Source organism: Balaenoptera physalus (assembly GCF_965194825.1).
Source record: "Balaenoptera physalus genome assembly, chromosome: 18".
NCBI classification, from domain to species: domain Eukaryota; kingdom Metazoa; phylum Chordata; class Mammalia; order Artiodactyla; family Balaenopteridae; genus Balaenoptera; species Balaenoptera physalus.
This window is the reverse complement of record NC_138899.1, coordinates 64,027,160-64,040,347: the sequence shown is the minus strand read 5'-3', so window position 1 is coordinate 64,040,347 and position 13,188 is coordinate 64,027,160. Positions and strand designations below refer to the sequence as shown.

General features: G+C 53.2%; 1 protein-coding gene and 1 long non-coding RNA gene across 3 annotated transcripts in view; one reads left to right on the top strand and one right to left on the bottom strand.

The window, feature by feature from the left end:
• Nucleotides 1-11,725, bottom strand: part of LOC309647286 (ribonuclease H2 subunit B-like) — a 789,004-nt gene extending 777,279 nt beyond the window's left edge. Inside the window, exon 1 of one of the 2 annotated variants that reach the window (XR_014255911.1) lies at nucleotides 7,565-11,725. The gene's annotated coding sequence lies outside the window, so the exon portion shown is untranslated. The remainder of the gene's footprint in view (nucleotides 1-7,564) is intronic. The other variant, XR_014255912.1, reaches the window with a different exon arrangement.
• A 25-nt stretch (nucleotides 11,726-11,750) lies between these two features.
• The window catches only part of LOC309647301, a 144,171-nt gene continuing 142,733 nt past the window's right edge, over nucleotides 11,751-13,188 (top strand). Inside the window, exon 1 of the long non-coding RNA XR_014255919.1 lies at nucleotides 11,751-12,317. This is a non-coding gene — a long non-coding RNA (uncharacterized lncRNA). The remainder of the gene's footprint in view (nucleotides 12,318-13,188) is intronic.

The window sequence follows — 13,188 nt, the reverse complement described above, 5'->3', positions numbered from 1 at the left end:
TGTTGTTAGATCTCAGGAAACCTTGGGCATCTGTTATAGCACATTTTCATAATTTACCTGTTTATATATTCTATTTCACCCACTAGATTTGAAGCCCCTTTTGGAAAAGTAACTTGCCATAGTCTCTGTATCCACTGCTCAGTGCAATTCTACTACGTCTAATAAATGTTTGGCATTAAATTAATTAATAAAACAAAGAACAGCAACAATTCATCAAATTCTGATCCTACTGGACTAAAGTATTTTTTCCATCAATAGACTACTATTAATAAACCTGTTATTAGAGTTCATATGTTTTTTTCTCCTGTGAGATTCAATTCAGCTAAACAATTAGGAACAGCTTTTTTTTTTTAATTTCTTACAGTTTGAGTTTTAAGAGTGCTCCATGAGGTAAACAGGATAAGAATAGTTATCCAGCTGTTTTAGCTGAGGACACAGGCCAAAGAAGGATAAAATGACTAGCAAGTACTCACAGTTTTTAGTATTTGCACAGGCAAGAATGCACTGTGTTGTAGTGAAAAAGCATACTCTTTATTGCTGCATTTGAATTGGAGCCCTGCCATTTACAAGCTGTGTGATCTTGAACAAGTTATTTAAATTTTCTGAGCCTCCCTCTTTTGTTCATGTACTCTGTACACAGGGACAGACAGCAGGTTTGTCTGAAGCATTAAATGTGTCTAGGAGAGTGTTTGGCACATAGCAGGAGCCGAGCACACATTGTATTCCTTCCTTCCTGACACACTCTCCACAGCAAGGACTCGGTTTGTCTTCGCCTGGCAGTAGTATGTGCTCAACAAATATTTATTGAATTGATTAATTAACGTAATTCTAGGATTTAAAAAAAACACAAACGTCTTTTCCTTTTACCTATCAAATGTTATCAATCTATAAAATTATAATATTACCATAATCCCTCCCCCAATCACAAACCCCAGATGGTCTACATACTAATGACAAGCTATATTCAGTCACAACCCAGGGAGAGTGACTTAGAGACTACAAACTGTGAAATAAAGAGGGAGTTTCCATTTAAATATAAGACTATACATATGTTTCTCTGTATAATAAAACAAAACTAATACATCAGCATCTCTTTATTCTGAAATGTTTCTAGCAAGCAAGGATGGTAAAGACAAATTAATCACATGTGTGAATTCAATCTGTGTAAAACATTCCTACTTATTGTGATGTCCTTAATTTTTATATTGGCGACCCTAAAATAACTTATAGGGATACTATAAGTTCACTCAACCCTATTTTTTCCACAGGGATTGAAGGTCCTCAAATGTGAATACTCTTAATATGATTTTCTTTTCAAGGATCATCACCTTCTGGGTTGGGAAAAGCCCTCATGAGAAGAGTGAACAGAACACAGACTTAGAGTCAGATAGCTCTGCCACTTTTACTCGCCAAGTGACCTTGCATAATAAACTCACTAGGCCTCAGTTTCCTAATCTATAAAATGGAAATATAATAGAAATATAAACACCTACTTCATGGAGTTGTTATGAGGGTTAGGAAAGGCAATGTACGAGAAGTGCCTATGAAACACAGCAGGGACTCAATTTATTGTCCCTCCTGCCCCTACCAAAATGCTACAAACGGATTCAGTGGTTCCAATTAAAAGTACAACATCTAGGTATTTTCATAATTAATCATTAAGACATCAAACTAACATTTTTTAAAGTCTAGTTAGTTGCAAGACTTTTCCTTTGTCCCTCTAGAGAAGAGTCATTAGCTTATAGTAGTCCTGAGACTCACAAATGTCATGAAGGCACCGGCATTTCCAGAGAGGATAAGGGCTGTGTCAATCCACGAAAGCTTTCTCTTTCCTATGAATGTTCTCCAGATTTCCCCTTTGGACTTCTTTGAGCTACCTTGAGCTAAATGCTCCACCCCCATGATCTGACTTTCTGAGAGTTTAAAGCCTGCCCTGTCTGCTGTCCTTTATATTCCAGGGATGCTGAACAACTTGTATTTATTTCTCTGTATCTTCCATTGGATTGTAAACTCCATGAGGTCAGGACAGTGTCTTCTTCACTATTTTAGGTTTCATCTCAAATGTCAATTTTCTAACTGCAGTATTTTCACAAAATTTTCTCCTAGGTGAGTTCTCTTAAAATTAGTTTTTAAGGGGAATTCCCTGGTGGTCCAGTGGTTAGGACTCGAGGGCCCAGGTTTGATCCCTGGTTGGGGAACTAAGATCCCACAAGCCTCACAGCACGGCCAAAAATTTTTTTTTTAATTTTTTAAATTAGTTTTTAGGTTTTTTTTTTCTTTTCAAGGTGTGAAATATTAACCATGTAGGTAGAATAAGCATAGATATGTTTTTTTTTAATCTATACATGCCTCAGCAGATGCTGGCACCGAATACCAGGTCCTTTAATAAAATAAAAGTGAATCCTTCAAATCTCAACACCAGAAGGGAAATCTAGAGGGCATCTGATCTAGTGCAGCACCATGCCCCCCTTAGCATCATTTCCTGCCACCACCATGAAGGCCCCATGATGCACTGCTTACACTTTAAACTCCTCTTTTGGGTCCAGGTTAATCACCCAAGGCTGTCTCTCTACTCCCCCCGCACCCAGTCCTCTCCCCTCTATGTTCCAGAAATGTTGAATTTCTTGTAAATAGCCCTAAACAGCCATGCTCACTTCACCATATATAAGCCCATGTGTCCCTTTACACAGCATATTTTAATTGCCTGGTTTTTTCTCTATAGAGAAAATTGGATTGTGAGCCCTGTGAGGTCAGGAAATGTCCTATTAATTATCCCATTCCTATTCCTGGCATGCAGTGGGCTCTCAATAAATATCTGTTAACTGAATAACCTCCTTTTGGCAAGATTTTCAGAAACACTTGACTAAAGAGTAAACAGAAAACAAATGGGAAAGGATTAAAATACAAGGAACAGCCAGGAAAATATAGATTTGCCATCCTCGTTTGGTCTCTGGGAGCTGGAGTCTTGTGCCATCCACCTTTAGCCTGGGCGTATCCCCCCTGTCTTCTTAGTCCAGGCAGCAAAACTCCACAGGCCTCTTTTTCTTAGGGAGAGGGCTACCCTCACCACCTCCAGCCCTCCACACACAGCTCAGGCCCTGTCTCCTCCTCCTTTCCATGCCTCCCCTGCCGTCCTCCAGGTAGGCCTCTCACCCCCATCAGACTAGTCCTGCAGGGAAGCCCACCTCCCCATCACAGGGCAGGACCTCCTCCCCCCACCCACCCCGCAGGCCCAGCAGTGTGTGGGACACACCACGCCCCAAGAAGGAGGCACAGACCTGAATGTGCCTGGGATGAATCCTTACCAGGCCTGTGACCAGCTCACAAGAGGGAAAGAGGAATGGCTCAAATTCACTTCTACAGGCAAAAATACCTATAGGCTCCTAAGAAAGCAGTCGGCCTTGAGATCACTGCAGATCTGGAAAACTTGTGTAATTCTTTTTTGGTGGAAGCAGAAACCTGACTCTGAGCTAACCCCTGCCCAGAGGCCTCCGGGGCCTGGAAATACCCTTGTGAATTCTCCGCGTCTAGGCCGGGGCCTGGGGGTTCCCTGCCGTCCGGCCATCTGCAGAGGCCTCCCCGAGGGCTAGGCCGGCCCCAACTGGACGACCTGTGGCCCGACTGCGGCCCGCACGCAGAAGGCGGAGAGTGCCGCGCCGCCTGGGCTGGGAGCGCCGCCGGGTCGCTCAGGCCAGGCCCAGCGCGGCCGCTTCGAGCTCTCAGACTCCTGCGGCCCGCACCCCAAACGCTTCCTATGACCGACCAGACCCTCAGGAACGGAGAGTTCCTCCCCGCCTTCCTCTCCCCGCCAGACTTGCCTGCGCCACGAAGCTCGAGAAGCGGTTCCCCCTGCGCGCCCCTCGCTCCAGGCCGAGCTTGGAAGCGCCTCTGACTTCGCTGCGGCGCCGGAACCCGCGTGGGCTGCCCTGGGCCGCCGCTGCTCGGTGGCCCCGGCTCAGCGCGCGACGCCGTCCCCGCTGCCCCGCGCCCCTCGGTGCGAGGCCCGACCGGGACACCAGGGGTCCTGGGAGCCGTGGCCCTTCCGACCCCTAGACATCCAAACCAGAGAGCCCTGGAGTTATTCCGGGCCGAGGGGGTGGTGGAGGATGGGGGTTCCATTCACGTCTCCGTTTGCAACAATAATGACACGTCCTGGTCCCACTGATGCCAGGACCCCTCCGAAGGCAAGCCGGTGGCTCCGCCGGCCCTTCAGGCGCGACGTCCAGTTTGCGCGAAGTAATCACCAACTTCTGCACTCTGGGAAGCATTTTGAGGGGGAGCCGGGCTGAGCCCCAGACAGCAGCTCCGGGCCGGACTTGGAATACACTTTTTTTTTTTTTTTCAAATCTGACCCGGATCCGTGGCTCTGAACTTACTGTGACCTCAGCGGCCCGCCTCGGGCTCTGCGCGAGCGGGAACCCGGTGCGGGACTCAGGATTCACGCTCGCACCCGGGGCTTGCAGACCACTGGAGGGGAGAGCGGGGAGGTATTCGTATGGGTTCATGTAGGGGGTATTTTTCTAGAACGAGATAAATAGATCTCAAAAGAGTAAAGTCCTGGTCTCGAAGCCACGACCGCGCCCTAGGTCTCTACAAAGATCCCCTCCGGGCGCTTGTCTAAAGAGGGGACTTTGGTGCCCCAAGTTTTCCTCAGGCGCGTTGGGTTGAACTTGGGTACAGCTCTCGCGAAGCGCGCATTGCGCCCACGCGCTCACCTTGGCGGGAGCCACGGACTAATTAGGTGCCCCTGTTCTCCCGCTCAGCCGACTGGGCAGCCCGGCTCCAAGGGGCTGAGACCTGCGGCAGACGCCAAAGTCACCCGCCGTGACCGGCCTCGTCATTTAGAAGGAGAAAGGGCAAAGGGGCTGCTCGGAACGCTTTTTTAATACTTGACAGTTTGAGGCAGGAGCCTTGTAAGCGGGGACGAACGTGCGAGAATGCTCTGCTGTTTGAAAAGCAGTGCAAAGTTGCCAAGAAACTCACTACGACGTGACTGTTTACTCCTGAGAATGGGCCGCAAAGAAAATATGCTTGGACCAGGTGACCCGGCGAGATCCGCAAAGCCGCTCCCGGCGACTCTCTCCTCCAGCGAGTCCGAGACCGGGGAGAGGGGAGCGGGCAGGTGGGTTTCCTCCACCCCTGAGTGCTACAACCTCCTTCTCTATTTTCTCATTTTATTTTTTAAAATTAAAAAGAGAGAGAAAGCGCGCGCACAAGTCTTAAAAGTGGATAGCTGAATAGCGTCTGATAAAATTTGCGCTATGAAAAATATGAGGTCGAGATAGATCAGTGCGTGGGTGAAGGCTGCTCTAGCAGAAACTCGAGAAGTGAGCGGGAGCCCACAATTTTCGTTTTTACTGTAGAAATCGGTAAACGAGATCAAATGGTAATGGTTACCTATTACAGCCACTGAAACGTTCGAAATAATTAAATGTGTTTAGGATTTATATGTATGTAATCACCATACTTTTTATTTTGTCTAGCTATTTCCATTAAGTTTTAATAAGCTATCAAAGTTCCCTGGATAAATTTTGTGAGGGGTTTTTTGAGGTTTTTGTGTGTGCGTTTTATTTGTTTGTTTGGTTTTGTTTTTTTTTTTTTTTTGCCTGAGTGAGTGGAGATTACATGAACCAGAAGCGAAGTTTGAGCATAATTTTCTTAGCCACTGGGAAGTCTGTATCTCCTGCCAAAATTCCAAGGATGGGGAGAAGAATGGGAGACTAAATACTCATTGAGTACCTACTATGTGCAGACACCCTGATAGGGCTGGCTTTATAAATTTTATTTCATATTAATAATTGTTTATCAATAAGAGCTCTTTTAAAAAGACCAAACACTTTCTTCTGCATCCGGACCTCAAAGGGACAGCTTCCATAATTTTATTTTATTCGCAAGAATTTTGTTTTTATTACTTCCTTCTTCGAAGTGACGTAACTGCTAAGGTTAGTGGAGAGATCCATGTTTAATGATATTAAAGTCTGTTGGTTTAACTGATTACATCTTCTAGTGTTAATCCTGTCTGGGGCGGGGGTTTCGGGGTGGGGAAGTGAAGGTGAGTCAGCACACGGTGAATTTCTCCTAACTCTTTAGGTCCCTGTAAAAATAAAGAAATCCCGAACTGCTCGGGAGGAGAAGGAACTTGTAACTGGGAGGAGAGCACTGTCACTGAAAGCGAGGGGGAGGGGGGCGGGAGAGAAATGCAAAGCAAAACTTTTTCGTCTCTGTGGATCAAAGGAACTGAAAACATGACCCGTTTTGTAAGGGCTATGCAAACACTGTGGCTTGTGCTGACCACTGATAGAGGCTGAGTTAGACTAGAGGCTACATAAGTTACAAAGAATACGATGCAATTGCGTATCCGGAGCTTTAAAAAATTAAAAATAAAAAATGAGAAGGGAGTTGACAGATGAAGTGGGAAAGGAGGGGAGGAGAATACACCCAGGAGCCTGAGCAGCCAGGTAAATCATCAAAAATTCAGTTCCTGCAACTAATGAAAAAACCAATCTCACTGTAGTCCAGGGGAAATGGTTCGCTGACGCAAGGCTGATGGTGAGTCCATTTGTCGTGCTTCTTTTCCGGACTATCAAAAAAGTTATTTCGAGATTCAGCCAAATGTTTTGACTGGGAGACTGAAAACGGGACGAGGCGTTTCCTGCCTTAACGTCCGAGCCCGCAGCAGGGCCCAGAGCGGAGCGCGCTCCGAATCTCGCGCTTCCCGCCCGGGGCTGTTCAGAAAGGACGCTCCCCGCCGCCCTGGGAGAAGCGAGCCCGAGGTCAGGCGGCGGGGGCTGCTCGGGTTCCACGTGGGGCCTGAACTTCAGCCTTCCTCTGGAGGAACGCTCCTCTAGTTTTGTTATGGAAGGGGAAATGGGCTCAGCTCTTCGAGAGCTATCAAGAGTCCCACTCGCTGGACAAACCTGGAAACTCTGGAAGTTCTAAACTGAGCTTCCCTCGTTCCCTGAGTCCCTTTCTATCTTCTTTACCGGCGCTAAAGGGCTGCTTGCCGGGGGGTGCTCTTTTAGATGACTTTTTTCCACGTAGACCGGAGAAGGGCCGCCGCCCGCTCCAAACGCGACTTGCCGACCTCAGCGCCCTGGGCTCGCGCGGCGCACCGCCCGCCCCTCCGCGCCCGCCCAGCCCCGCTCGCGGAGAGAGCCCGAGGGGGGAGTATCTTCTCCGCGGGCCAGAGCTCGGTGCCAGAGCGCTCTCCTGACATAACCTTGCCCAGGGTGGGCCAAGACGTGCACTAACCATCGCTTGGCTACCCTGCTGCCGCTGCCGTCCCCACTACCGCCGGCAACTGCCTTGGACCCAACCCCCAAGAGCAGAAACTCTTGCCTCACAGCTCCCCTTGGTCCCCGCTTTCCCAGCCCTTTCCGGGATCCCACACCCCCACCCCACTTCTCCCGCCCGTCGGGGCCGAACACTGGCACCGCTCCTCGAGCCCGTTCCGCCGCGCCATTTTAACCCCTTGGACGTTTCCGCTGCGGAGAGGGCGGGAAACAGAGAAGAGCCGCCATCCTCACCTCACCTCACCCCCACGCCACCCCGCCCGGGTCCTCACCTAAGGCGGCCCAGAGGGGATTATGAAACAACCCGGTGGTGGGCGCGGGTGGGGGACAGGCTACCTCCGGACTCCCGAAACCTTGGCAAAGTCTCGGGAACACTTGTGCTCCCCCAGGACAGTTTTCTTCGCCTCGGGGCGAGCGCGGGGTGTCCGAGTTTCTTGGCACTAGCTGGGAAGAGCTTCTCCCTTTCCCCAGCCCCTTTAAGGACATCTGATCTTCAGTCTCCAACTTTCTCCTCTCGTCTACAAGCTTCGTCCGCCGCGGAGAGCGACCCCAGGCGAGGCCGGGAAGGGAGAGAGCTAGTGTGGGGTTAACCCAAACCAGGGCGCCCAGAGGTTGGCTGAGGCCCTGCGGGTCGAGGCCCCGCGCGCTCTTAAGCAGGAGGGAGCCCCCGGGGATCCGCGCGGGGCATGTTGCCGCGCCTGAAACAGGCGTTCCCTTTTCCAGATCATATTCCCCATAAAATCTAAAGCCAGATGCATCGCTTGGGCAAGTTACCATTTTACCGCGGAAAGCACAGATGTGTTTCCAAACTGGACTCCAGATCAAGGTTTCTGGTACGGGTTCCAGTGGCCTGCGCAAGGCTGGGCTTTCGATGCCTTAAAGGACTACCCGGACGGGTAACGTTTTAGATGCTGTAGTCTGAACCTAGCCCAGGCAAAGCATAATTTGCGAATGCGAAGATTTAAAATAAAAAGAAAAGGGGGAGGGGGGTGCAAAGTAAAGACAACTGCGGGCTTTCAAGGCCGTGTGTGTAATTCTTAAGTGGGGCGGAGGAGAAAAGACCAACTTCATAATTATAGACGCCCAGTTTAGCAAGATAACCTGATGGAATCTCTGTTTCACGAAAATAAGTTACAAGAGGAAAAACTTGTAAGAAAGTGAGAACAGTGACCACATACGAAACCAAAGGGCGAGCATGGTGAAAGCAGGCATTTTAATCAGTCTGTTGAGTCAAAAATAGCTTTTGCTGAGTTTTTTTTTTAAAGAAATAGAAGAGTCTTTCCAAAAGTAATAGCCTACGGGTCTATTTCACCTGCAGGTCTCCTCTCATCATTGTATAAAGAAATTTGGGTGGAGTGGGCCATGTTTTTCGCAGAACTTTCTGGTATTTGCAGTTGTGGTGAAGAGGGAAGGAATAAAAACGAACAAAATTAGTCTGGGATTGACTGCTGCCTGTTACCGGCATAACATTAGCAGGAAACCAGGACTGCCTTCTCGAGATTCGCTTAAAAGAATTCAATTTTGCATCTTTTAAAATTATAGCCGTTTTTGAGTCCTTGCGGTGAAATGAATAACGAGAGATGCAAAATCTAAACAATGCACACATGTACATAATTCCAAGTCTACTTATTTACAGAGTGAAAGGGCGCGGTGCGAAAGCGCCCCTACACAGGTAGAGGTGTAACAGCTATGCGCTGCGCCGTGCATTAGGTGCCAGTGAGACATAGCACAAACCCAAACTACTCGCACAGAAAACTGTTTCCACATTCGACCCATTTAGGATCAAATGATTTTTTAACACTTGCCAAAACCCACAGCTAGTGCTACAAGAAAGGTGCCATGCAATGGAATAAAGTTAGCTGTTTATGTGGGCAAGGTGGGGCTTTTCGGGCGTTTGGCTACACAAATGTACTGGAGTGACAGGGCGAGCATCTTGCAGGCCAATCTCCCAGTGTTTGTTCATTGCGGGGGCAGGTGGAGGAACGAGGACGCCTTTTAGCTGATCAGACTGTGGCTGTCACCCCTGAGCGGTGGTTGTGGAGGTTACCTTCACCTCATAAAGATACTCATCCTTCTCTAAACTGAAAAAGTCTGCGGCCGCTAAGGCCGCCCACACGGGCCGCGCCTCGTCCAAGCCTGCGCAGGCCGCCTTTGTCCCCGCAGTAACTACCGCGAGGGAGGAGGGCGGGCGCGGAGGTTATCACCAAAGTTCCCTGAAGTCCTTATACCGCGTAGAACTCTGGTTTTTGCGGGGAAGCGGGCTGCTTATCCAACCTCAGTGGAGCAACAATTCCGTGGGCCTCCACTCCCCGGCGGCCTCTGCGCGCCCTCGCTGCGCTGCCGCTCGTGCGGACCTCTCCCCGGGATCGTCCGCCGGGGGCCAACGCTCGTGCCCGCACCACCCTCCTTTGCCTCTGAGACCCCTCCGCAAGGTCCCAATCAGTCTCGAATTTCAACTCAAGACCCAGACCAAATTTTTCCTTCGGGGCCGGTATATTCTCACACGCGGTCGCTTTTCCCAAGGGAGGAGGAGCGATGGAGCTCCCGGCAGCTCCCGGGGGCCCTGCGGGGACCACCCGCCACCCGGTTTCCACGCAGCCCCCGCGCCCACCCTTGCCTTCCGACCCCAGACCTTGGCCTCCCACCGCCGCGCTCAAGGAAGCCGCCGCGACTGATGCGCCCCGGGTGCTTTCGTTTTGCTTTCGCTCCCTTCTCTCCGCAGCTGGGAAGACTGCAGAAGAACAAAGTAGGGGTGAAAAGCGCGTGTCCTGACAAAGTGATGGGTACACCGCTGTTCGGTCCGAAGCGGACCGGGGGGAGGGGAAGGTTCAGGCTGAGGCCTGGCTACCCCTGTCCCTTGCAGGGGCGAGAAAAGCCAGGAGGCCCTGGCTTGTTTTCTTCGCGCAAAGAAACGTGATTTGTAGATATTGATGCAACAAAATTGGAGCGGAAACGAATTCGCCTTCTTAGGACTGTCTTTCAAATACAGAAGAATAGGCAGGGTAGAAAGGCGGGAAGAGAGGAGGCCGGAGCCTTTCACTAAACTGGAAGGAAACCGAGAGAGAAGGCTCGACAGACGGGATCCGGCTCCCACACCAGGCCCTGAGCACCATCAGGTGTGAGGGGACTAACGCCCAGCCCCATTTGCTGCTGGTCCACTCAGCTCTGCGCTTTGGAAACCCAGCAACCACTGCACAGGCTCGCTTTTCTTCATCTCGCATCCCTCTTTACGGCGAGCGAAGCACACGTATCCTACATCGATGAACCCATGGCCTAAGGTCTCCCCCTTTATTAAAAAAAAAAAAAAAGCCAAACCTGGAAAGGTTTCTCAAATAGAGGCAAGCTTGCTGCTGCCCCGTGTGGCCCGTGCGAAAGCTCCCCTAGGACTGCACGCTCCCAGTGCAGGGCCAGGAAGCACGGCTCCGGGTAAGGGCCCATGCAGAGTCCCGCCCCCACCCCCGGCCTGCACTTGAGCCCGAACGAGGAGGGGTGCAACGGAAAAGTCTCTCCAAACTCTTTAGAAAATAACATAAGTCTTCCAGACTGTTTACCACACTGTCCAGCTGCCCGGAAAGGTCCGACGTGTTTCCTGCACTCGTCCCAGCTCAGCCCGGGCTTTCCTCCACCCGTGATCTGAAGGGCTAAATTATTTTATTCCGACTCTGGAAAGTTAGACTGCGATCTAAATAGATCACTTAGGGAAATGACCGGAAGCTGCGAAGGTAAATTACACTCAAACCAGCTACTTGCACTTGGTTTTGTTAAAATAAGGCCTTCCTCTCGTATTTACCGCCCTCCTTGTTTACATCGAGCTCAGGAACAGAGGCTTTAGGCCGGCAAGGGAGCTCAGTTTCATTTCGGGGCGTATGGCGGGGCCTATCATTTCGTCATCAGGTTTTAAAGAAAAGTTCGAATGTTGTTGTAACAGATCTAACTTCCAGTAACTCCTCAAAAACTATATTACCCCCACTGTAGCTCAAACTCCTTGGTCCGCAGATGTCCGGGAAGCAGTGAGTGAGCTCGCGCAACGCCCCGCTGCACCTGCGGAGGAGGGAAAGCGTCTCCGCGCGTCTCGGCACTGCCGCACCGTACGTCCCGCGCTCCGCCGGCCAGCCTTCGAGCTGCCGCCAGCCACCCCGGCGTCCCTCAGTCCCCCGCCCACAACCAGTCGTGCGGGGGCCTGGGGGGCCTGGCATCCCAGCGTCTGGGGAAGCGGCCGCGCGAAGGACAAGTCAGGCCCCTGTCTCCCAGCGAGGCCCGAACGCGCGCACACTCCGCGCCGGGGCGGTGGCGCTCCCGAGACTGGGCGGGGTGGGGGAGGAGGGCGGAAGCACGGAAGGCTTGTGAGCACACCCAAGAGTCGTGGACCCCGGCTCCCCCCCCCCGAGTGACTAGGGTGCGGGTGCCCACGCTGTGCGCGACGCCTGGGCCACGGCCGGAGCCCACGAGCTGGGCGCACAGCTGAGCGAGGCAGCCGCCGCCGCCGCCGCCGCCACAGAGCCTGGCGGACGGCGCGGAGCCCCGGGGAGCTGGTTTTCCCGGGCGGGCACGTGACGGGGTTGGCAGCGCTCTGGCCCGGGCAGGGAGGAGGGGGAAGCGGCGAGCAGGAGGCCGGAGGCGGGCGGGCGGCTGGCGCGCTGTGTACTTAGGTCGTGTGCTGGGGCTTTTCTCTCCCAGGAGCCGGCGGAGGGAGGGGAGGGGGAGGGGCCACCGCTCCGCCTTCTCCTTTTCGCAATGTTGACGCAATCTATAAATAGTGGAACAAAAGGACCAACTTCCTCGGAGCTTTGCTGAAACTGCACAAAAAATCGAGCTGGGGGGTTCCCTGGTCCCTGGCGATGGGGCGGGGAGCGCGGCGCCAGGGGAGGGGGCGGGCGCGGCAGCGCGGGCCCCGCCGAGAGGGGACACCTGGCTGAGGCACAGCTGCTGCCCGCCGCGCCGCGCCGCGCGAACCCAGGGCTCCGGTCCCTGCGCGGGCTCGAGAGCTCGCCCAGACCGGGGGTCTTCCTCCTCCGCCGTTGACAGGTCAGTCCGCACCGCCCCTTTCTACACTGGGTTTTCTTTTCCCTCCCCCAAGCCTCTACTTAGAAGAGAATTGAGGGGGGAAAAAATGGAACGAGGCGCAGCAGTGACAGCCACCCAATCTGGAACCCCAGCAGTGCACGGCGGGGTGGCCGAGGGGGCTCAAGGAGATGGTCCGCGCCTGCCCCCGTCGTACAGCCCGCGGCCGCGCCGCGGCCCGCGAGGAAGCCAGGAGTAGCGTGCGCCGCCCAGGCGGCAGGGAGAGTGGAGGCGGGAGCGCCGCGGAGGCGCGCGCCTCCGGGCAGGGGGTCGACGGCGGGCTCCCTGCTGCCGCTCCCGCCTGGGGGCCGACCCCCAGCGGAGACGTGCCAGGACCTGGAGGCTGCTGAGCACAACTCGCCCCCTCTGAGCTCGGACCTGGCGTCTCCACCTCGTCCTGCGGTTGCTGTGGGAGGGCTGAACGGAGAAGCGCTGTCGCCGCACGCCACCGCACACCCTGGCTCCGGTGCCCACGCACCCAGCACGCCGTCAACTGGGGGCTAGGTGAGGACATAAGGCATGCTCTCCTCCAGGAGCCCTGACCTGAGCGCGAGCGCCCGCCGCGTCGCCGTGGCGGTTACACTGGGCGCGGGGGAGGGGGCGGAGCTGGCGCTGTTGACAGCCTTGCTGGAGCGGGGAGGGCGAAAGTTGGGGAGAAGGGGTTGGGGGAGGGAGCGCGCGCGCGCGGGATTCGGCTGCGAGTCGGGGGGGGCTGGGGTCACGTGACGGGCAGACGCCCCCGCTACAGGCCGACAGTAGGGGTGACGTCACTATCCCCTGACTGCAGGGGGTGGCACTTCCGCTCCCTCCCCCATCCTTGCTCCCCCAGCCCCCA